Genomic DNA, 22,163 nt, shown 5'->3' with positions numbered 1-22,163 from the left:
TCTCACTTGGGTACTGGCAGAAGGGACCTCCAGGTACTGCTGAGGTCTCCATTGGCAGGGGGAGGAAGGGGCCACTCTGCTAAAAGCCTGCCCACTTGGGGAGGTGCCCTTCTATCTCTTCATTTTAAAGGTGAGCGGTGAGACTCACCCGACTTAGGGAACCAGACAGGTGGGAAACAGGAGCCCAAGATGAACAAAACAGCTCATTTACCCATGAAATAACTAAAGTCGGACGTAGAAAATGTTCCTTAAAAACACAGCATCTACAAGGCCAGCTCGAGCTACTATAAAAGTTATTGCAAGATGCATACATATTTAAATAAAAATAAAATTCTATGTGAGGCCTGAATAGGAAAGCCAGCAGGTCCTAGACAAGCACTGGACCCCTGCATACACCCGCAACCCCACCCAGCTTTTGCCTTGTTTGTTTTAGTTTATTTTGCAGTAGCAAGAATTGAACCCAAAGCTTTAGCACTGAACCTTGTATATCCTGCATTCAGCATGGATTTTATTTTTATTTGATTTTTTTAAATTTTGAAACAACATCCAGTTAAATCACTAAGTTACCCAGGCTGGGCTCATGTTTGGGGTCCTCCCACCTCAGGCTTCCAGAGCCAGGATTCCAGGTGTGTGCCCCCACACCTGGCTCTAGTTCTGCTTTTTTGTGTATTGGACATTGGTCTGGATGTATGCTAGAAAAGTGTTACCATTGAGCTATATACCCCAAGCCCTTTTTAATTTTTACTTTGAGACTCGGTCTCTCTGAATTGTCCGGGTAACCTCGAACTTGGGAGGTTCCTGACTCAGCCTGCCTAGTAGCTGGGTATACACCACTAAGCCCAGCTTCTAGCCCAATTTTTAAACAAATAAGAAAGAAATCATGAGACAAGTTAAAAAGCTTACAGAATGGTTCAAGAGTATCATGTTCTACCAACAAGAGTCACCGAATAAGGCAGTGAAGGAGGTGGAAGGGGACAGATAACAGAGGAAAATGTCCTCCAGCTTTAGAAAAACTTGGGTTTTGAGACTCACAGAGCCTAAATTGCTGAAATCAGTAATAAAAAGAAACACATCAACCCACGTCCTGGTGAAATCTCTCCCTTAAGATTTAAATACAAAATGACACATACTTGAAACATAACTTTCAATAGAAAATGAAAGTCAGCAAATACACTTTTCTCTGTATCCCTAAATGCTGCAGGACAAAACAAAAGAAATTTGCACACAGAATTTTTGATAGAACCAAAGACCAACTCAGTGTAAAAGGAAAAAAGACACGCTTGATCATGAAAGGGTTTAAAAATTCCTCTGCTCTTCCGCTCCTTTTGGAAGAACTTTCCTTGATCCAAAGTGAAAAAGCATGCATCCATAGCAAAGAAAATCAGTGTGGTTACTAGGGAGGATCCAGCAAACCAGCAAAGTCTTAAATTAATTGTAACTAGTTTTCAGGTCACGGAAATAAAAGTTATGCCTGAAGAGTTCTTAAACATCATGATGCGCACAAATGAAATCTGTAAGAAGTGGTGGACGTGTGCCCGTGGTGAAGCTACGTGGATGGTTTTGCGTCTGTGCACATGATTCATTCCCAATATTGACAGAAAATATAAATTAAAAATCCAGTAGTGCAGCTGGTGGAATGAGGACAGGAGATTGATCGACAGCTCGCGGCACGGTGGCAGGCCCCCTGGAGGGGCTGAGGATATTTTCAGAGATAGCAGAGGAAAACATTACTGTCACGGTGACCCTGAGACGCGGGTGCCTTGTTCACGGTGACACTTGCCGTGATGGCGCCAGGCGGCTGGGCACAGTCATTCTGTGCCCTGCGGTGGCAGCATGCCGTATACTCAGCATTCAAAAGGCACAGCTGCAAGTTAAAGGGGCACCAAAGGCTGGCTTTGGGGACGTCATACTCCAGGCTGCCGGAGGTCCCCACGCAGCACTTGAGCTGTGTGGCTGGTAGTTGGCTGAGCTGCTGCCGAAGGCCTCAGGATTTGGGTTTTTTTTTTTCCAGAGAATTCCATTTCTATTCGACAGAACAACGCACCGACAACCTACATGCTCAGACTTGAGCATCTGGCTGACACCACCTCAAAACTAAACCCAGGGTGGGTCTCCCACTTGTAGGAAAGCAACCTCAACCCTTGTCACCAGTGAGAAAATCTAAACTTCAAAGCAAAATTTAGAATATTTGAAAACTCACATCCACCTCTGTTGACAGCTTCCTAATATTTAAAACATTTTCTCGTGAGGTTAATAGAGACATTGATGGAAGTGAACTTTTATTAATGTATCTGGAAGAATGTTAAAGATAGAGACCGTGCTAAATTAGTTCACCAATATTTACCAGTGTCAACACCTGATATTTAAAATCACACCCGGGTTAAAGAAGACCCATCCAAGCACAGCACAGTACAGAAGTCACTGTGATTTTGGTTCCCACACTGCAACTAGCCATTAAGAAATCACCTCTCGTCAAATTTAGGTACAGTATCAAAGAGTACTCACAATTATCTGAAAAAGCTATGAAATTTTTTTCTAACTGCAACTGTGAAGCAGCTCCTCTAAGCAAATGACACTTTGCAACAAATTAAAAGAAGCAGACACGAGAATCCAGTAGTAACCTGGTGAGCCAGCATTTCAAAAATTGCAGTAATGTAAATACAAAATAATGCCCCCCCGCCCAATTTTTTGTTTTGGAAATTTATTCTATTTTTTCATTTTAACTTGCAATGAGTTTGTAATTTTTTTAATAGAATCAGAAATAAAAATATTTAAATTTCTTTATAACTTCTAACGTGTTTGGTGATATAACCCACACGAACACAAACACAACTCTCTTCAAGGATTTGAGTGTTAAAACGGTTCTGAGAACAGTAAGTCCAAAAAGCACCACTCTAGAAAATCACTAAAGGAAGACAATGGGAAAAAGAAATACTAATCAGTGAAGTAAAAATAGAAATAATGATATTGTAGGAAAAAGGAATTTTACATTTGTGCAACTTGCGGTAAATGAAAATGTTTTAGCTCCACCTGTGAAAAATACTTTCAAACTGAATTTTACAGAAGAAACCAATGTTCTTTTGTGAGCATTCGTGATACACTGGGAAATGACCACTGATCAGGCCAGGGAGGGAGTGCTGACACTTCCAAAGAGCTCACAGCTGAAACTCGCTGACCACTACACTTACACGCTAAATCAGCGTCAAAAATAGTTAAATTTCAATGCTATATTTTGAAAATTCTGACATGCTCTTCTAAGTATTTCCAAGTGCAAGACTAAGTCTTAAAATTGGAACTCTGGTAAAATATGTGGCATATGTTGGGGTACAGAACGTAGAGGTCATTTCTTAGCCTTAACTGCTCATGATGGACACAAACAAACAGAGCTAAACTACAGAGAGCTAAGCATGCAGCGTGTTCAGAAAAATAACAGAATTAACCCAAAGAAAGTAGGAAGATATGAGTGTAAAAATAGATTTTCATGAAGTAAAGATAAGCAAGAAAGACCAGTTTAAGACACAAATGTTTCCTCAAAGTGACAAAGATAAATATCAAAAAAAAAAAAAAAAAAAAAGAAAAGAAAAAAAGAAAAAGGAGACAGAATTTCAAAGTGCAAGCATTATGAACCCTTTGAGAAATATTTGAAAACAGACAAACAGAAAGATTTCTAGAAACATAATTACTCAAAATAGATTTGATCATTTGAAAAGCGGAGAAAGCCAGCAGCTGCTTCCTTAACCCGTGTGAAGGCCGGGCTGGAGGGCGAGGCGGAGCCGATGGACTCGCAGGCGAAGCCAGGCCAGCGCTGGCCACGGCCCAGCCCTCCTCACAAACTCAGTTAACCGAGTAATATATTTATTTACCTGTTCTGGGAATGAACTCAGGGCCTCTTCACTGAGCTATAGTCCTATGTGTTTGCTTGTTTGTCTGCTTTTACAAAGACTTCCTTTTTTAGAGTCAGTTTAGATTTAGCACATTCCTATTTTTTGAGACAGGGCCTCCCCAAGGCACTAATTAACCAGGCTGGACTGACACTTGCGATCCTCCTGCCTCAGCCTCCCGGAGCACTGGGACTGCAGGTGTGCACCACCACACCCGACTCCTCAGGGGTAGGTCTCTAACCAGGAGGGGGGGAGGGCGGATCATGAAGGACAAAGCTGCACTGTGCGCAGGCGCCACCTCACGATGGACGCGATCATTGTGAACAGCAAACATGGACTAATAAGCACAAAATAAATTAATTTTTAAAAAGAATAATTTCTGTTCTATGGATCCAACCACTCTATACCCGCGGCCTAGTGAGAAGGGAATGAAGGTCAGTTTTGCCCCAGGAGGCAGCGGCGCCCCCGACTGGTTCCCAAGGACCGCGGACCCCACGGAAGCCTGCACGCGCGCCCAGACCCTGCCGATGTGCCCAGGGGGTGACTGAGGTCCCGTCACTCTCGGGGTCACCCTGGCCACAGGAGCAGTCGGAGGTGGAGCTGCGGGCCTCTGGGCCGGCAGACGCGGACAGCGGGTGTGGCCAGCACGGGCCTCGCTCCCACGGCCACGGGCAAGGGCTGCCGTGGGCAGCTGTGCTGACCCGGGTGGCCCGGGCTGAAGTCCTCCTGGGGGAGGCTCTCCCTCATCCGGTCACCATTCGGCCACTCAGTCAAGTGAACCTTTCACCTGGGAGTCCACTGAGTGCCAACAATTTTACCCACGGCTCACACTGTGAGGTCATTTTTCCGTAGTGGGCTCTACCCGAGACCTACGTCCTATTGTAATCATTATTATTATTATTATTATTATTATTATTTTGTGCCCTGCAGCACCTCCACTGAGACGCCAGGGAGATCAGATCAGGCGTGCTCCAGCGGCCCTTGCTGAGCACCTGTCAAGGGCGGCACCGCTCGGGTGCTGCAGGAGGCCGGGACGCAGCTCCCAGGACACAGCGCGAGGGGAGCAGAGGCGCGGGGGCCTCGCTGGGGCCCGGCACCCCCAGCCTCCAGCCGCTGCACCCATCACAGCCCGAAGCGTGGGGCTGCGAGGGTGGGGACCCCAGGTGGCCACGCAGGCTCCGAGGCCCCGCCCTGTGGCTGCCAAGCTAAGCTGGGCCCCGAGTGTGCAGCGCGATCTCCCTCCACCCCCAGCTCGGCACTGGTTCCCCTAAGAAAATTCCTGCGTGTTTCACCCCAGTCTGAGTCCAGGTGGACGCAGGGTCCAACTTAGATCAGAGGGGCTCTGTCGGGCGGAGTGACTGGGAAAGAGGTACAAATAGACTTGGGAAGAACTGATGTGATAGGAAGAAAAGAAAAGGGGTGAAGGAGAGCACCCCAGGAACAGCATGTGCAAGGCCCTGTGGCAGGCTGCATCTCTGCCAGTGCAGAGACTAAATGGAGGACAGTGTGGCCAAGCAATGTAATTCCAGCAAGTGAGAGGCTGAGGCAGGAGGCTCCCCACAAGTTCAAGGCCAGCCTGGGCTTCATAGTGAGTTCAAGGCCAATTTGAATTACATAGTGAGACCCTCTCTCAAAAAACGGAACAAAAATGGATAGAGGGGAAAAGAGGGGAGGAGACAGAAAGAGAGGCGTCTGATAACAGGACACAGGCAGAGGGCAGACTCCGCAGGGATTTGTAATTAATCTTTAGGATTTTAAATTGGACTATAAGAGCACGGGGTAGATGTGCAGGGTTTTTAGCAAGGAAACTTGATCAAAGGTCCTGTGGAAAGATCACGGCGCCCACAGTGAACAGACCGGAAAGGAAAGAGGCTTCAAGAACCGACAAGGAGGCCACATGCAGGCCAGGAAAGAGGAGCTGGGGCTTCTTCCCTCTCAGAACCAGGCTCGAAGCACAGGCTGCCTTGGTGGTCCAGACTGCTCTTCTTGACCCCAACACACCTGGTGTTTGACGTGTTATTCTGTAATTATTTGGGGAGAAGCCTTACGTGACGCAGTCTTATGCAAGGAAGTACTCTCTCTTACTCAGTTTATGACCTCGTGTAGCTGCGAACTCCTTTGTAATCTTCAAAACAAACGGAGCTACCCAGTAGTGAGAGCGATGGAATCCAGCCCCAGCCATGTGACACAGAGCACGGGAGGCGATGGGGATGGTGCACGAGACAGCTTTGTCACACAGGCTGTCCCTGTGCGCTGAAACGGGGCAGGTGAATGGATTTCATCAGACGACAGACTTGGGCTGAAGGACATCACATGTGTGCACACGCACATCACATGCACACACATGCATAGACCTGAACACACACACACATGCATGCACACACATACACATGCATGAACAGAGATGCACGAACGCATACACATGTGCCTGCTCACACCTATGCACAAATATGCCTTGCACATGCACACTCATATACATACATGTGCAAAGATGTATATGCATATGGACAAGTACATACACATGGACATACATATAGAAATTGATCTAAAACAAAATGCTGCAAATAATAAAAATGGATTAACCTTTCATTTGTCTGATTAAAATTTAGATGGAGTTCTGAGGGAACTACCAGAAAAAGTAGAAAAAGAAAAAAATGATTATTATTTTTCTCATGGGGAGACTAGGCAGAGGTACTCAGAATCCACTGATTCTACAGCTGTATCTGTAGTTTAAAAATTCTAATTTAAAAAATTGCTTCTTAGCAATGAATGGAAGATAAAGTCCTTGTGTTTTGTGAGTGTGCATAGTTTATGTGCATGTAGCTGTGTGCATGCATGTGTTTTGTTATACGTGTGCACGTGTGTAACAGACAGGGCAGGTGAGGGGTGTGGTGGGAAGGAAGGGGACCGGTACGGGAGAGACTCTGAGTAGCAGCAACAGGGCCCGTGAACACCACGTCATGCTGGTGGCCGCAGCGAGGCTCGGGGCGAACGGCCAGCGGTGGATCGAAGAGCGCTCGTGTGCTGCGCTGTTTCACATGCCAGGAGAGCAGAACGGGGCGGGGCCGGCGAGAGAGGAGGCTTCGTGTGGGTGCCAGGCCTGGGACTCCAGAGGATGCCCCTTCCTCATGTGATGGCTTCATAAAGCTGGACGTGGTGGTGGTGCATTCATGTCATCCCAGTGCTCAGGGAGGCTGAGGCAGGAGGATCACCATGAATTGGAGGCCAGCATGGGCTACATAGTGAGTTCAAGGCTAGCCTGGACTACACAGCAAGACACTGTCTCAAACATCCAGAAGAAGACAGAGAGAAAGACAGAGAGAAAGAGAGAGAGAAAGAGAGAGAGAGAGAGAGAGAGAGAGAGAGAGAAAGGGAAAGGGAGATCAGTTAACATTAAATGTATTGGGAGACTGAAGCAAGAGGGTTTCGAGTTTGAGGCCAGCCTGAACGACACAGGTTAGGCCATTATGGGTTACACCGCAAGACTCTGTCTCAAAACAATAACAAAAACCTTAAATTTAATTTAGAAAATACAATCATGAGCCAGGCATAGTGGCACACACCTGTAACCCGAGCACTCGGGAGGCAGGAACAGGAAGATTGATTCAAGTTCAAGGCCAGCCTGGGTTACACTGTGAGCTCAAGGCCAGCCTAGACTACATAGCAAGATCTTATCTAAAAAACAAACAGACAGATGCCTAAATAGAATAATAAGTATCCTCCTGAAAGTTTAAAAGTAAAACACAAAAAAGAAAGAAAGAAAAGCTGACTATGGTGACAGAGGCTTGTAATCCCAGGACTTGGGAGGCTGAGGCAGACATATCCTGAATTCAAGGCCAACCTGGACTATGTAACACGATGCCGTCTTCAAAAAAATCAACAAAACAAAACAAAAATCAAATTAAAAAATGGACCAACCATATCTATTATTAAAAATAACACCCAAGGGTTAGCCCAGGGATGGGATAGAAGTTACTTCAAAATCAAAACATTAAAAAAAAAACCCTTATATATGATTATCCATCCCTATACAGAAAAAGAAAGAAAGAGCTCCACGTGGTGACAAGGGCTTGCACTCCCAGGCCTAGAGAAAAAGCTCGCTCTGAAGTCATCAGTAGTAGCTGCACTGAACAGCCTGAGTCCCGGCCCCCAAATTCCCATGTGGAAATCTGATCCCCAGTGTTCCGGTTCTTTGGAGGTGACCAGGTCTCCACAGGGACCACAATGACATTAGTGTCCTTAGGTGAGGAGGCCCGGAAATCAGCCAGCTCGGGAGGGCATCGCCATGCCCAGACCTGTGGGCACCTGGTCGCCGCCTCCAGAGCACAGGAATGAATACCTCGTGTTTACGGATCTCCCTGTCCTGGGTCCTTTCCCACAGCAGCCTCAGTGGGCGCAGATGACAGCACCAGCACACCTAGCACAGAGACACCGAAGCCGCCCCCCCTCCTGCTTCCACCACTGAAATCCTGACGGCTGCAACAGGAGAGAAAGAGCCAAGACGTTTAGACATGACGGCAGGCACAATGGCGGCACTCATCTGTAGTCTGACCCTCTGGGAGGCTGGCGCGGGAGGACTGAAACTTTAAGCTCAACCTGAGCAGTGGAGACCTGGGGAGACCCTGTGTCTAAATTTAAAAACTGCCTGGGGATGCAGCTCAGTGCGGAACCCTGGGTTCCATCCTGAGTGCTACAGAAAGAGAAAAGAAAAACAAGAATCCACAAACAAGAGCTTCTCAAACACCAGATTAAATTAAGGCTGTAACCCTAGGGACGTGAGACAGCTGTCCACTCCTGGTCCTGTGCATGCGGGAGTTAACACTGTTCTGTAATGCCAGGTTCATAAAGTTAGCAATGAGAATAAAAATAAAAATGAAAAGAGGAAAATAAACACCATTTGCAAATGATACATTGTGTCTAGAATACCCTCAAAGAACCAGAACAACTGTTATAAATAAAGCAAGGCAGTACAGTGTTGGATATGAAGTGACATGTAAAACTGACAACAACTAATAAACGATAAAAATTCAGGATCTCTATGCAGCGATATTTTACTGATACTGAGGAATGTCAAAGATTTAAATAAATGGAGCAAATCATTCTCTATTCTTGTAGGAATCCATGATATTAATAAGATGACAATTCTATACTATATTATATATATAACATAGTCCCACTTTTCCCCCCTTTACCCCAAAAAATGATGTCCAAAGAACAGAAGCTGATTCTGAAGTTTGTATGAAAATGAATACAAAATATGTAGAAAGATTTTAAAAAGAAGAGTAACAAGATAGCATTTTCAGGTATCAAAATATTTTACAAAGTTAAATTTACAGTAAGTAGATCAATGGAACAGAATTGAGCCTTGAGAAGATTCCAGATCGTGCAGGCGTTTAAGACACGGTTGCTGTGATCTGTGTCTGGATGTCGCCGCGAACCTCATGCTCGGTTAGATGGGGCCTGGGAGCGGACACGGGGTGCTGGCTGACACATGCTAGGATTAAAACGTGAGCGCTGCGCCTGCTGCAGGGCGGGCACACTGCATGCAGAGCGAGGGCAGAGAGTCCCGGCTTCCCACGCTCTTGGTGTGCCCAGCCACAGCGACTGCCCCTGTGCCGCGAGCCACCTGCTTTGGAGCCAGCAGGTTAGGGGCCGAAATCTCTACACACCGTGGAGGAGTGAGCCTGGCCTCTTTTTACTTTAGGGGTCAGGTGGTCTGTCTCAGAAAAGTAACAAGGGCAGCTCCAGGTTGCATTTCAAGCACGGGGTGGGGGGGCAGTACTCAGTAAACAACATGTATTAACACCACAGGGTGACCATCTTAAAAAATGGAGAAATCCACCGCAGTTCTTCGGGTAAATTCCAGAGGCATCCAAGCTTTCCATGGCAATGTGACAGCATGAAGGCATGGGCCATGGCATAGTGGGGACCTGGGGTGTAGCTCTTGGTAGAGTGCTTGCCCAGGACGCCCACGGGCCTGGGTTCAGTCCTCAGCCACCTCAATTTTTTAAAAAAATGTTTATTGATATATTTACGTAGGCACTGGGACTCAAACTGTCGACCTCGACCTCACACTTTGCAGGCAGGCGCTTGTGCCACTGAGCTAAACCCGGGTCCTCGTCATCTCCAGGGTTGAGAGTCTGTGTGGGAAGAGGGCCTGCTTCTCTAGTGTTGCAGCTCAAAGGGGCTCCCCCAGTTAGGCAGGAAACTTGGAAACCATCAACGAAACAGCACAGGCCAGATGAATTCGGCTACCTACACGTCAGAAACCTCCACAGAGCAAACTACAGCACAAACTGCTCTGAACCACACAGAGCTAGCCTAAAGCAGAGGAAAACCAGCCAGAAAAGCACGAGAGAAGAAACGCAAATGACTTCTAAATACACGAAGAGAACTAAAACGTAAGTGAAGAGAAGAGGAAGACACTGTTTTCCAAGTGGGCAAAGTTATACAGGTGGGCAGGGCCCCACTGGTGGGAATGTTGGGCTGACGTGGGCATCTGGAAACGTCACCGCCCAAAGTGTAAACTGAGGCAGTGTCACTGGAGAGCAGTCTAACAGTGACACGTGTGCTGGCTTCAGGGTTCCGCTTCTACAAGTTCATCCTGTAGTAACTCCTAGAGGCCTGCTGTGGAACTCTGTGTACCGTAAGAAAGGTGATTCTGTGCCAGGCCTGGTGGCACACTCCTCTCATCCCAGCACTTGGAGGCTGAGGCAGGAGGATCACTGCAAGTTCGAGACCAGCCTGGGCTACAAAGTGAGCTCAAGGCCAGCCTGAACTGTGTAGTGAGACCCCATCTCAAAAAAGAAAAGAAAAGAGATTCTTTATTATTGACATAGAACAATTATGTATTGTTATGTATTGACATGAAACAGTGTGTATAGTAACACATAAAACAAGGTAAAAATTTAAAAACAGACATTGATGTGTGGCATGACGCCTAGAAAAATATGAGAGAACAGTCCACAAACCATTAAAATCCTGTCGAAAGCAATAGGAGAGAATCCTAAGAGGTAGATATTTTTTATCTCCTTAAAGTTCATAGTTGCTATGTAATGAAACATATATTTTTTTAATATTTGCAAAAACCCAGTGAATTTATTCTAGAAAAGATTCAAAACTCTTGGCGTTATGCCTGAGAACTTTTGTAAAGCTGTGATTTTATAATAGTGAAAACCGCAGTAACAACCTCCATGTAACTAAATGTAAGTCTGAGATAGAGAATCCTTAGCATATTTAAAAGAAAAATGCATAAAAACATGGAGCAAACACGGAGATTGCTTACAAAAATCTGCACTGTGACCCCTTACACAGTGTTTCATAGATTCACAGCAGGAATTACAGCCTGAGAACGGCAGCCTTCTGATGATGAAGTCTGCAAATTTCAGGGGCAAGGATTTTTAAAAGTAGGACAGAGTGGGCCGGGGACGAAGCTCAGCGGCAGCGCCTGCCTGGTAAGTGCAAGACCGTGCATTTGATTTCCGGTGCCAAACACAAACAAACAAAACAGAAAAAGACAAGGGATAGCATGAAGCCCCAGATAACCTAAGAATGCATTTAAAGTAACGAGTTCAACTGAACATTTTCTCTTTTCATCAGCAGCCAAACAAGCCACCTCTGCATTTCACAGTTTCTCCTAGATTCGGAAAGGGGAAGGGGTACAAATCAAAAAAGTTAACCTACGCCCAGGGACTGAAGGAAAACATAAACAACTCACCAAACAAAGATTCCTGATCACTGTGGTTGCCTTGAGAGCCCCCAGTCCTTACGACAGACTCCCAACCGTCCCAGACCAGGATGCTGAACCAGCCAAGCAGGCAGGCAGCGAGCCCTCTCCCAGGCGACCTTGCGGGGTTTTTTTTCCCCCTAAAACCTCAGCATTCAGGTTTAACTGCATTGTGGCACTTTAGGGTTACAGCTGGGCACTGGGTCCAGTGGATCAGCCCACGCACTGCGTCTCTAAGACGCAGCTTCTGCGGCTGTTATCTTGACCTCCTCAAGCAACGCTCGGATAATGGAGAACACAGACACGCTCTAACCTACAACTCTAAGAGAGTTTGTAAACAGAAAGTGTAGTTACAGGGCCCCGGAGATTTACCTCTGGAAAATGAGTTCTTTTTAAATAATCCCACTGCTTAGATAAACGAAGCATTTCTTAACCCGTAATAACAGGCATAATACAGAAATAACCAGTAAATACAAATGGACGTAAACCTGACCAAGCCTGGGAAATGAGAAACCATCTTTTCAAATCAAAACGAAGCAGAAGCTTTGAAGACCCCCTGTCTCGCTCCGCAGCGGTCTCCTGGCTCCCACAGGTGATGACCGCCCGTGGGTACACAGTGATGGAAGGTACAGAGTGAAAGGCCAGTTTTTCCAGGTGACCTGGTCCCTCAGCCGCCCTCCAGCCTTACACTAGCAGCCTTCTTCCCCTGGCAGGTGCCAGCCCTGGGTCTGCCCTCTGCAGAAACGGGAAGTGGGGCACAAGGGGACAGGCGTGGGCTGCTGCTGTGTGTGAGCCCCGAGCGCATTCACAAGTGGTCTGCTTGGAGGTGCAGGCTCTGTCCCTTCACTAAACCGCCAGAACTTCAGGGCTTTGACTGGGCAACCTGAACCAATGAGCTGGGCTCTGCTTTCTGCGGCAAAAGACCCAGCTGAGAATCAGGGCTTGCTCTTGGGCCCAAGGACCTGGCCCTGAGAGAAGAGCTCACAGCTAACAAACTCTTTCTGGTCTGCAGCTTCAGTCTACAGCCCTCTACAGCTTCAGCCCAAAGGCTTTTAACATACCAAATGGCAGCTTAGTGATGTGGCTCTGTAATTCCAGCTCTCGGGAGGCTGAGGCAGGAGGATGCTGGGAGTGTAAGCCCAGCCTGGGTTAAACACTGAGGTTAAGATCAGCCTGAACTACGTGGCAGGACTCTGTCTCCAAGAAGAAAAAAATGTGCAGAGCTTGACTAAGGTTGAAAATACAATCTGAGGACAGGGTCAGTGAGAGGAGCTGCTTACCAGGGGCCAGCTCATGGGTCCCCGGCACCAGGAAAACAAAGATGGGGAGAAGGAAGGGATCAGGGTTATAGCTCAGTGGCACAGCGCCTGCCTGGCAAGCTCGAGGTCGTGAGTTCGATCCCTGGTACAAAAGAAAGAAAAAGGAAGGAAGGGAAATACACTTTGAATAAATGAAAAAAAGATACACACTTCAAAACAAGTTACAAGTTGGCAAAGTCCGAAAAGAGAACAGGGCTGAGCGCTGAAGAAGGGCCTTGGAGCCTGTCAGACACCAGGTGGGCAGCGGTGTCCACGAGGGCACAGTCAGCCAGTACTCAGCACAAATCACCACCGCACCTCTGCGCCAGGACGGGTGTGGGTGCACGCGGCTTAGCAAAGGGCTGAAAATGTGGATGTCAGAATACAGGGCTAATGTCTCTGAGTGGTGGAAGACAGCTCAAGTACAAATCAACTTCCTATGAGCTTGACCTTAAACTTTCAGCATTTGAAGGGGACGAAACGATTCGCACTCAGAAAAAGAATAGAACCAACACACAACACGCAAACCTGGGAACATTCTTTAAATCATGAGATCAACTTTGAGGAAATGCTGGCCGGAATTTTAATGAAAGGTTGACAGTGTCAGCTGTACAAAGAGCTCTGACAAGTCAGGGGTACGGACGCCAGCCCCACACTGTTTTAGGGAGTGGTGAGGAGAGGCCAGAATATCTGCACAGGTGTGGGAAGGTGTTCTGGGCAGTCCCCAGCGGGAAGCAAAGCCAGACAGCGTCTCAAGGTCCCCTCAGCCACGTGCCCTCCACACGGCACGGCCACACGTGGGAGCCGGGATCAGGGCCACATCTTCCTTGAAGCCAGTCTTGCTGGCGCACAACTATAATCTCAGCACTCCAGGAGGCTGAGGCAGGAGGACTGCAAATTCAAACCCAGCCTGGGCAACTTAGAGACTTATTGAGACTCTACCTCAAATACAGAATAATAAAGCTTGGTGATATATCTCAGTGCAAAGGTCCGGGGTTCAATCCCCAATACAGCCAAAAGAAAGACATAAAAATAAGACTTTTCACTCAAAACACCACACAAGGCAGGAGTGGTGACACACATTTGTAATCTCAGTACTCCAGGGATTGAGGCAGGAGGATTCTAGTGAGTTCAAAGTCACCTTGGGCTACATAGTGATAAACCTCGTCTCAAAAAACAAACAAAACTCACACACACACACACAAAAAAAACCCTCAAAAAACAAAGGAAGCATAAATCACTACAAATCTGAAAAAATGTTTAATTTTATCAGTTTTTAAACTACAAATTAAACAAAAATAATTATTAATTTGCTGTTCAAATAGACACCCCCCCCCCACAGGCTGGGGATTTAGCTCAGTGGTTTAAGTGCTTGCCTGGTAAGTAAGCACAAGCTCATGGATTTGATCCTCAGTGCAAAAAAAAAAAGAGAGAGAGAGAGAGAGAGATAAACAAATAAACAAATAGTCCCCCCAAAATAATCCTCATTTATGGAGAGACTGTATGACAAAGATACCCCTGGGCATCACAGGAGAATATAAGCAATCACATCTTCCTACAGGACATTTTAAAATCCTGTATCAAGGATTTTAAAATATTCGCATCTTTCATTCTCATCCTCCCAGAAACCTGCAGTAGTAACCAGAGATTTGACTTACAAATAAACACGACTTCTTATACGAAAACTGAAAACAACCTAAATATGAAAGAGGAGACGACAGACTTCATCTTCAAACACTGTGCTGAACAACCCTTCCGGCCGGCCAAGAGGCAGGAGAGGGGCTCAGGTGGACAGCGCACAGTGCGGGAGGGCGCTCGGGCTCGTGTGCTGCGGCTTGTACAAACACGCTCGCAGACCGCATTAGCTTTCACACAGAGGAGCTGTAAGGAAACACACAAACCTCTCACCGGGTCCTACAATTATGCGTGAGTTTAATTCTCTGTATTTTTTTCTGGCTTCCAATTTTTCCTTAAGCACACTTGTCATTTTCACAATTAGGGAAAAAAAGTTCCCAAAGAAATGTCTCTTAAAAAGAAAACAGAGCTGGGACCATACAGCTCAGTGGCACAGCACCTGCCTAGCAAGTGTGAGGATCTGAGTTCGATTCCTGGTACCAGAGAGAGAGAGAGAGAGAGAGAGAGAGAGAGAGAGAGAACACACAAAAAAAGAAATCACACCAGGAGGGACCCAGGGACTAAGGGGCAGGGGACAAAGGAAGATGAGTGAGGGGGTGAACTCCCCACGAGGAAGGCTATCATTATCCCCCGCAGACACAGACTATAAAAAAGTGACTCAGTCACCAGCTAATACATGAGGCCAAGCCAAGCCCAGAGTCACAACCGCGTTCCCAGCTGCTCTGAGCTCCGGGGTGTTGGTAACAGCAGGGCCACCACCATCACCAGTAAGAGCTGTGGTGCAGGGAAGACAGGGAAGGCGAGGGGTGACCTGGTCACCTCACAATGGGGGCAGACTCCTGCGTGCTGAGCGGGCGGGTGCCGCTGCGTGGCTGAGAACACAGAGTGCATCTCACAGGGTCACAGAACGCGGAGACGGCTTAGGGTCCAAGGACGAGGACTGTGAAGACTGCGCTTATTCATACCCTCAACTACCACAGAACACAGAAGGTTTTCAGAAATACAAGGTACAGTAAGTGTGGTGGGGCACACCCGTAACCCCAGCACGCGGGAGGCTGAGGCAGGAGGATCGCTTCGAGTTCAAGATCAGCCTGGCTACAAAGTGAGCTCAAAGCCAGCGTGAACTGCAGTGAGAGCCTATCACAAAAACACAGGAAGAACAAAAATAAAAAAACTAGGTGCGGTGTTTGAGACCTGGCAAATTTCTGGATGGAGGATGCAAGAGAAAGGAATGGGAAAGAAGGGACGATTGCAAATGTCACCTTTGAACACACAACTAAAAAAATTAGCTTTTGCTCTGTGGATTTGCAGTCAGAGATTACTTTAGTCGTGTTCCCATTTTACAGACACTTCCCATTTTTTTTGTTTGTTTGTTTTCTGTAACAAAGGTTGAAAACAGAACCTCATGCATGCCAGGCAAGAGCTCCACCACCGAGCAACATCTCCAGCCCTTTTTATTTTCAGACAAGATCTTGCTAAGTTGCCTGTAAACCTGTGATCCTCCTGTCTCAGCCTCCCAGGAGCTGGAGCGGTAAGTGTGCACCAGCACGCCGGCCACTTCCACCTGTGATTCTGCAAGGCCAGTTTCTCCAAGTTTACATCACGTGCTTGCTGTTCCCTGGGGTGGGGGCTCCTGGGACAGGCCGAGTGTGAGACAAAGCCCCCCAACAGTGGCCCACAGCCGCTGCAGAGATGCGATCTCATCTGGCTCGGTCTGTGCACTGGCTCCGAGGGGCAGTTAGTCTCAGGCTTAGCCCTCCCTCCGGGCAGAGGTAAGTGTGTTAGGGAAAAATCAGTTACTTAGAAAATCATAAAAAGGCAGACCTGCCTACACTGCTTTTCATGCGGAAAGGAAATCACAACCAGCTGCTTAATCCCCAAAGGGAGGGAGAGGCGTCCACTGCAGGGTCCCACTGCCTGGTGTGCAGGCAGGCAGCCTCTGCACGTTAATAGGGTGCACCCGTGTTGATTTTCAGGGTTTCTGCACAGTGACTGTTTTTACAGCAAAGTTTTAATATTCCTCCTGCATAACAAAGGTGAGCTGGGGATTTGGCTCAGCAGCAGCAGGAGCGCCTGCCTGGCAAGCACAGGTCCTGAGTTCGATTCCTAGTACCAAAAAATAAAAGGCAAATCTACTGCCAACTCTTGTCAGCAAACAGAATGGGCATGAGAAGCGCCGGGAAGACCACTCTGCTGTCTGGAGCAGTCTGCCTGCAACCTTCGGAGCTGGCGGCGCGCACTTCCTTCGCTGGGCTGTGAACCCGTTCCCCCTGCGCTGAAAGGGTTTCCACGCTGTTTAGATTCTGCGCCTCGCCTCTCTCTGCCTGAGCTGCGATTTCTAAACGACCCTCTGCGCCCACGTCCTGATTCTGCGTTTTCCAAGCAAGTGACGCATTTCCCCCTATTTCCTTAGGAGAGATCCCTAAGATTGGAATGGGGCATCCCGGAGTGGACCCTCACAGGCTGCCTGCCTCCCTGCGTCCTCCCAAACCTAGCACGGTCAATCTGGGTCAGTCTGGCAAGAGAATCTGGAAGGTTCCCAGTTGTAATCTGTATTCCTTGGGTTATTACAAGGCTAAACACGACTGCAGATGTTCATTAGCACGGGTGGAATACCTGTGAATTGTCCTCCTTGGCTCTGTGACCTCCACTGCAACTGTGGCATTTGTCTTTTATCAAAATACGGAAGATACACGTCGTTTTTTTTAAAAAAAAATATAGACAAAGACTCCAAAACATCAAAATTAAATTAATTAAATTAATTAAAAGTCTAGTGTGCAGAGTCCATCGAATGTGCCCTCATGACAACTCCTGAAACTTCAGAACCTTGGTGGAGAGCAAACCGCGCACGCTCCAGCTCTGCAGTGGGACAGCGCAGCAGGGGGATGCCTTATCCGGACCTGGGTGAAGGCAGTTTGTGCCACAAAATGAAATAATGTATCAGCTTAGCTTAGACTGAGGCCCCCACCGCCCCTTCCCTCCAGATCAGCTAATATCTTTTTGAAGGCTCACCGCAGGCCAGGAATAGTGCTTGGCAGTGAAGGGTCCCCAAGTCACACAGTCAAAAAGGGAGAGAGAGCGAGGAGGGGGGAGCAGGAGGAAATGGGAGGAGAGGAGAGAGAGGGAGAGGAGAAGGCAGGAGAAGGAGGGGAGAACAGAGGGAGAAGGGAAGGAAAGAAGGGAGAGGGGGAGCGAAGGAGGAAGAAAGCAGGCGCAGGGCGAAGGACTGCGAGGAGGCCGGAGAGGAGGCCAAGGTGGGCGGAGGAGGGAGGAGACGGCGGGCGCCGCCCCTTCCCAGCGCCCCGCCCCGACCTCCTCGGCGGCCTCCGGCAGCCTGGGCCTGGGCAGGCTGGGCTCCCTCCCTTCCTCCCGCCCCGGTCCGAGCGCCCGAGGCAGCAGCCTCTGCAGGCCGGGAGGCCCTGAGCGCCTGCGCCCGCTCAGCCCGCCTGGGGCTGGGTTGGTCCTGACGCCGCCCGGGCCTGTCGCCCTCCCTCCTGCAGCTCGGACCGAAGGAGGCTCGGGCGCTGGGGCAGGCGACTGTCCTGGACCGCATGGCCCGCAGCTCCTCTCCAGCTGCAAACCAGGACGCGAGCTGAGCTTCGGCGCCGCTGGCAGCGCAGCAAAGACGCGAGAGCTACTTTGTTTCTGGCTTCTTTGAAAGTTGGATCCCAGACGGGCAGGGCCGGCCCGGATGCCCTGCGTGCCGGGAAGCAGGACCACGACGTGGAGGCGAGGCCACCGGCCGGGCCTGGGCACCCGGGCCTGCGCGGCGGGTAAACCCAGACCACCCGCTCCCGGAGCCGGCGAGCAGGTGGGGCGGCCGGAGCTTCCCACTGCAGGCCCAAAACGCGCGACGCAGAATGACCAGCCCTAAACCTGCTGACCTGGCTGCAGCGAGCTCCAGGTTTGCCCTGGCTGGAGGATTCCAGGCTTTGAGTTCAAATCAAAACCCGCTTCCCCGCAGTCAACCGCGAACCACACCAGCCGGACCCGGCTCTGCGGCCCAGCGAGGGGGGACCACATCGTCCTGGCCCGGGCGCCCTCTGGGAAAAGCCTCGTGTCAGGGCTGGGCGTGCAGCTCAGTGCCAAGGTGCTTGCATCCACGGCACCACGAAAAAAAACAAAAACCTGATGCGAATTCCTGAATGTTTAGAAACCCAGAGCCTGTGGGCCCCTGCAATTCTCTGCATTTGTGCGTTGGGGTTCGGGGGTTTGGATGGAATGCAGGTATCTAGTCGCAGCAGAGACAGCCTGAAGCTCGCCTTCCCTCTCCGCTGGGAGGACGGCCGCATTCGCACTTGTAAAGAGGGCATTTCCTCGGGAGGGGGTGAAATCAGAGCCCTGGGCCAAGGTCATTACAAAGTGAAATGAGGCTCTTCACCCCCGGCAGGCGGCCACCGCTCCCCGCGGAAGGCCCATTCAAATGCACCCGGCGCACTCCCCAACCCCAACTTCTCCAGGATGCGATGGAATCCCCTAAAATGGGCCTGTAGCTGGCACAGGACGAGGCAGTTCGGCTGGTAGCGTGTCCAGTGCTACTGCCCCTCACCAAGCACAGCAAGCTAAGGAACTTCCAAGTCCCTGCCCAGCCGGCTGGGCGGTGGGGGAGCGTAAAAATCCTCTGAGAAATGCTCCCTGGCTTCTGTCTGGAAGAGCTCAGGACAGTCCAGCTCCCCTTAGCGCTTACTATTAAGCAGCTCTGCAGGGCAGCCTGGTTTTACAGGGTGAGCCAGTGCGAGGCCCTGGGTTCAGTGCCTACAACAGAACTGAAACAAATACACTTCACTGCAAGGGAAAAATAAACAGAATGTTGCAAGGGTCTGCGCCTCCTCAAGGTGCAGAGCCCTGCAGGCTGGTGGACACGGGCTCAGTGGAAGTCTTGGAAGCCTAAATGGCAAGGCCAGTGACGGCAGGACACTCAGGTAGGCGCTGTCACTAAGCAACCCGCTAGTCCTGGGGCCAAAGCAGAAATTCCTCCGCAGCCTGTTGCTGCTCGCCGGGGAATTTTTCCGGACCTCTGTGCCAAGCCAATCACTCCCTGGTTTCAGTGGAGGCCTGGCGTGTGCCACTGAGTCCCTGGACTCCCCAGGTGGCTGGCGGGAATGTTGGGCGAGGACCCCAAAGGGTCTTCCTTATTCTAAAAGGCCTAATGTTTCTCCAAGGTGGAATTAGAGCGGGTAATACCACCCACTGCCACCAGCCTACCTGCAGGGCCAGAGAGCCAGGACGGACTGCTGCAGGCACCAGGGCAGGCGGCCAAGGGCCGACCTCAGCCCCCAGCACCCACTTCCGCAGGGATCTACAACGCTTCACGGTCACTTCGCAGCAGGGGAAGAAGAGAGTGGGGAAAATGACACGAGGAAGATAGGAAAAGTCGAGAAGGATGGAGAGAGGGAAAGCCTCCTGGTTCCGTAAGGAGGAAGGAAGGGATGGACGGGAAAACACTATTGAACCCAAGGGTTCATTTTTTAGCCTGGAATTTGTACCTAGTTAGACCAGAGTCAGAAAGGATAGAAGCACTTGCCTCAGTTACCTGTCAGAGTTTTTAAAGAGTAAATCAGACAACTTAAGGAACAGAGATTCTCCTTTAGCTATAATTAGATGTTTGTTTGCTTGTTTTTGTGGAGCTGAAGTGAACCCAGGGCCTCGCGTGCACTAACCAAGTGCTCTACCACAGGCTGCCTCTCCTGTGCTTTTTTTTTCAAATGTGAGCGAGTCTGCCTAATCCTCCCAGGCTGATTTTGAATCTGGGATCCTCCAGCCTGAGAATCCCAAGTAGCTGGGATTATGGGTGTGCACTACCGCGCCCAACTACCTTCTAAATTCCTTTTTTTTAATTTTGCAGTCTATTAGATGGAATCTTATCAAATCATTTCACCAGAGGCCAGTACACACTGGAGCTCTCTCCACTGCACTAGAGGCAGCAGGTAGAATCTAAGGATGAAGGTTAGTCCTCTTGAGGAATGATGCTACTTTTAAGTTACCATGTACAATTCCAGAGGGGCAAGTTGGCTTCTAACCCCCACCAGCCCCCAGGCAAGCTGCATCCAGCCAGAAACACGAACTGGGATACTGTCACTTTAAGTCAGGTCTCTAGCAGCTCAGGAAACATAAAGCAGGTCAAAAGGATGCCCTCTCTCAGAAGCGGCCATTCAGCAAACCATGAACGTGGACAGAATACAGAGAAGGCGAAACGAAGATCGCATCAAAGGTACACTCATCCGAGGAGGCATACAAGAAAAGCCCACAGGTTTCCTTTCATTTACATACTGACTGTGGACCAGAAAGTTGCACAGAATTGCATTTATTATGTAAAGTGCTATCACACACCTCTGTGTTGACCTAACCTTCAGGTATGGCCGGGGCGCAGTCTAACTGTAGATTCCCCGAGTTCTCTCGCAGAGAATCGGACTCAGCCCCTCCGGGTCGGGACCGAGGGGCCTTCTCTAGGATTATCAGTTGCTTCCGGTGATGTTTTTGGAATCATCCAAGTCTGGGAAGCAGCATTTGCGGGGCTCCTTAATAAGGCCTGATGGTGAGCACGCTCCTAACTGTCTTTACCGGCCTTCACTAGTCCAGCTTTTCACATCGTGGTCCAGCCTTTTCCTGCTTCAACGTGGGTCACCTCTATCGATTTCCCAGACTTCACAGCCGATGAGAAGCCGGCGTCTCCCAGACATGTGACAGGTCCTGCTGCCTGAGGGACGCGGGTTCAGAAGAACAAGAACAAGAGAAAAGCAAAGCAGACACATTGCTTGCTGCAGAAAGCTCAGATCTGGGCCAGCAGCTACAGGTGCCTGCAAAGTGGGTGTCACAGCGACCCCAGCTATGGCTCATCTATCTCCATCCTAAGGCCCTGGCATTTATCCACCTTTGAAATGGGAAGCAAGGAAGATCTCACCCACCGTGGGGAGGACAGCTCTGGGCCCAAACCGTTATTAAACCGGTAGCACTGGGACACAGACAGGACTAGTACTGTCAGGGCTTCATTTCCTTGGTGAGGATAGTATTACTGCCTCTTACCTACGTTGACTATGAAGATGTCTGAATGAAGACCTGATTGCATTGATTCACTTGATGATCTCATTGTTGTCTACCTCTGATCCACCACATTGCCCTCTTTCTCTGTCCTACAATATGAGAAGTACGCTCACCACAGGGCCTTTGCACTGCTCTTCCAGCTTGCACACAGCACTCACACACTGGGTGTCTTCAGGGCTCCCTCTCTGACTTCCTTCTGGTCTACATTCATGGGTCATCTCATCACAGAGACTGTCCTGGGCTAATATATATACAAGAGCTCCCTCTTAAGCCTTGGTCACTGCAGGGTTCATTAGATACTTTCTTCCTGGCAGAATTGCTGGCTGCTCCCCAGCATGTACACTACAATGTCAGGGCAGTCCCGTTCCTGTGTTCCCCAGAAAAATCTCAGTACCAGCACCAGCGCCCAGGAGACAGTGGCGTCTGACACATTTGTGAGAAATGAACAGCCATTTGTATTGGCTGGGGGAAGAGATGATGGGTTCCTGATGTTTGAGATCTTCTAGAGCATAATGGGAGTGCGCACACACATGTGCAAAAGGGAAGAGTGGGTGGTTTAATTAGATGGATGCAGTCACCCAG

The 22,163-nt window shown here is 49.1% G+C and overlaps 1 protein-coding gene and 1 long non-coding RNA gene across 5 annotated transcripts in view; one reads left to right on the top strand and one right to left on the bottom strand.

The window, feature by feature from the left end:
- Positions 1-22,163, bottom strand: part of Grhl2 (grainyhead like transcription factor 2) — a 122,788-nt gene that overhangs the window by 97,815 nt on the left and 2,810 nt on the right. The window lies entirely within an intron of this gene.
- On the top strand, positions 15,260-17,306 carry LOC134477799 (uncharacterized). Its single transcript, XR_010049994.1, has 3 exons — positions 15,260-15,547; positions 15,929-16,071; positions 16,693-17,306. It is a non-coding gene; the product is annotated as an uncharacterized LOC134477799 (long non-coding RNA).

Source organism: Cavia porcellus, unplaced genomic scaffold, assembly GCF_034190915.1.
Source record: "Cavia porcellus strain 051 isolate PalLab524CR breed Dunkin Hartley unplaced genomic scaffold, mCavPor4.1 scaffold_10, whole genome shotgun sequence".
Taxonomy (NCBI): domain Eukaryota; kingdom Metazoa; phylum Chordata; class Mammalia; order Rodentia; family Caviidae; genus Cavia; species Cavia porcellus.
This window is presented reverse-complemented; position numbering and strand designations above follow the sequence as displayed.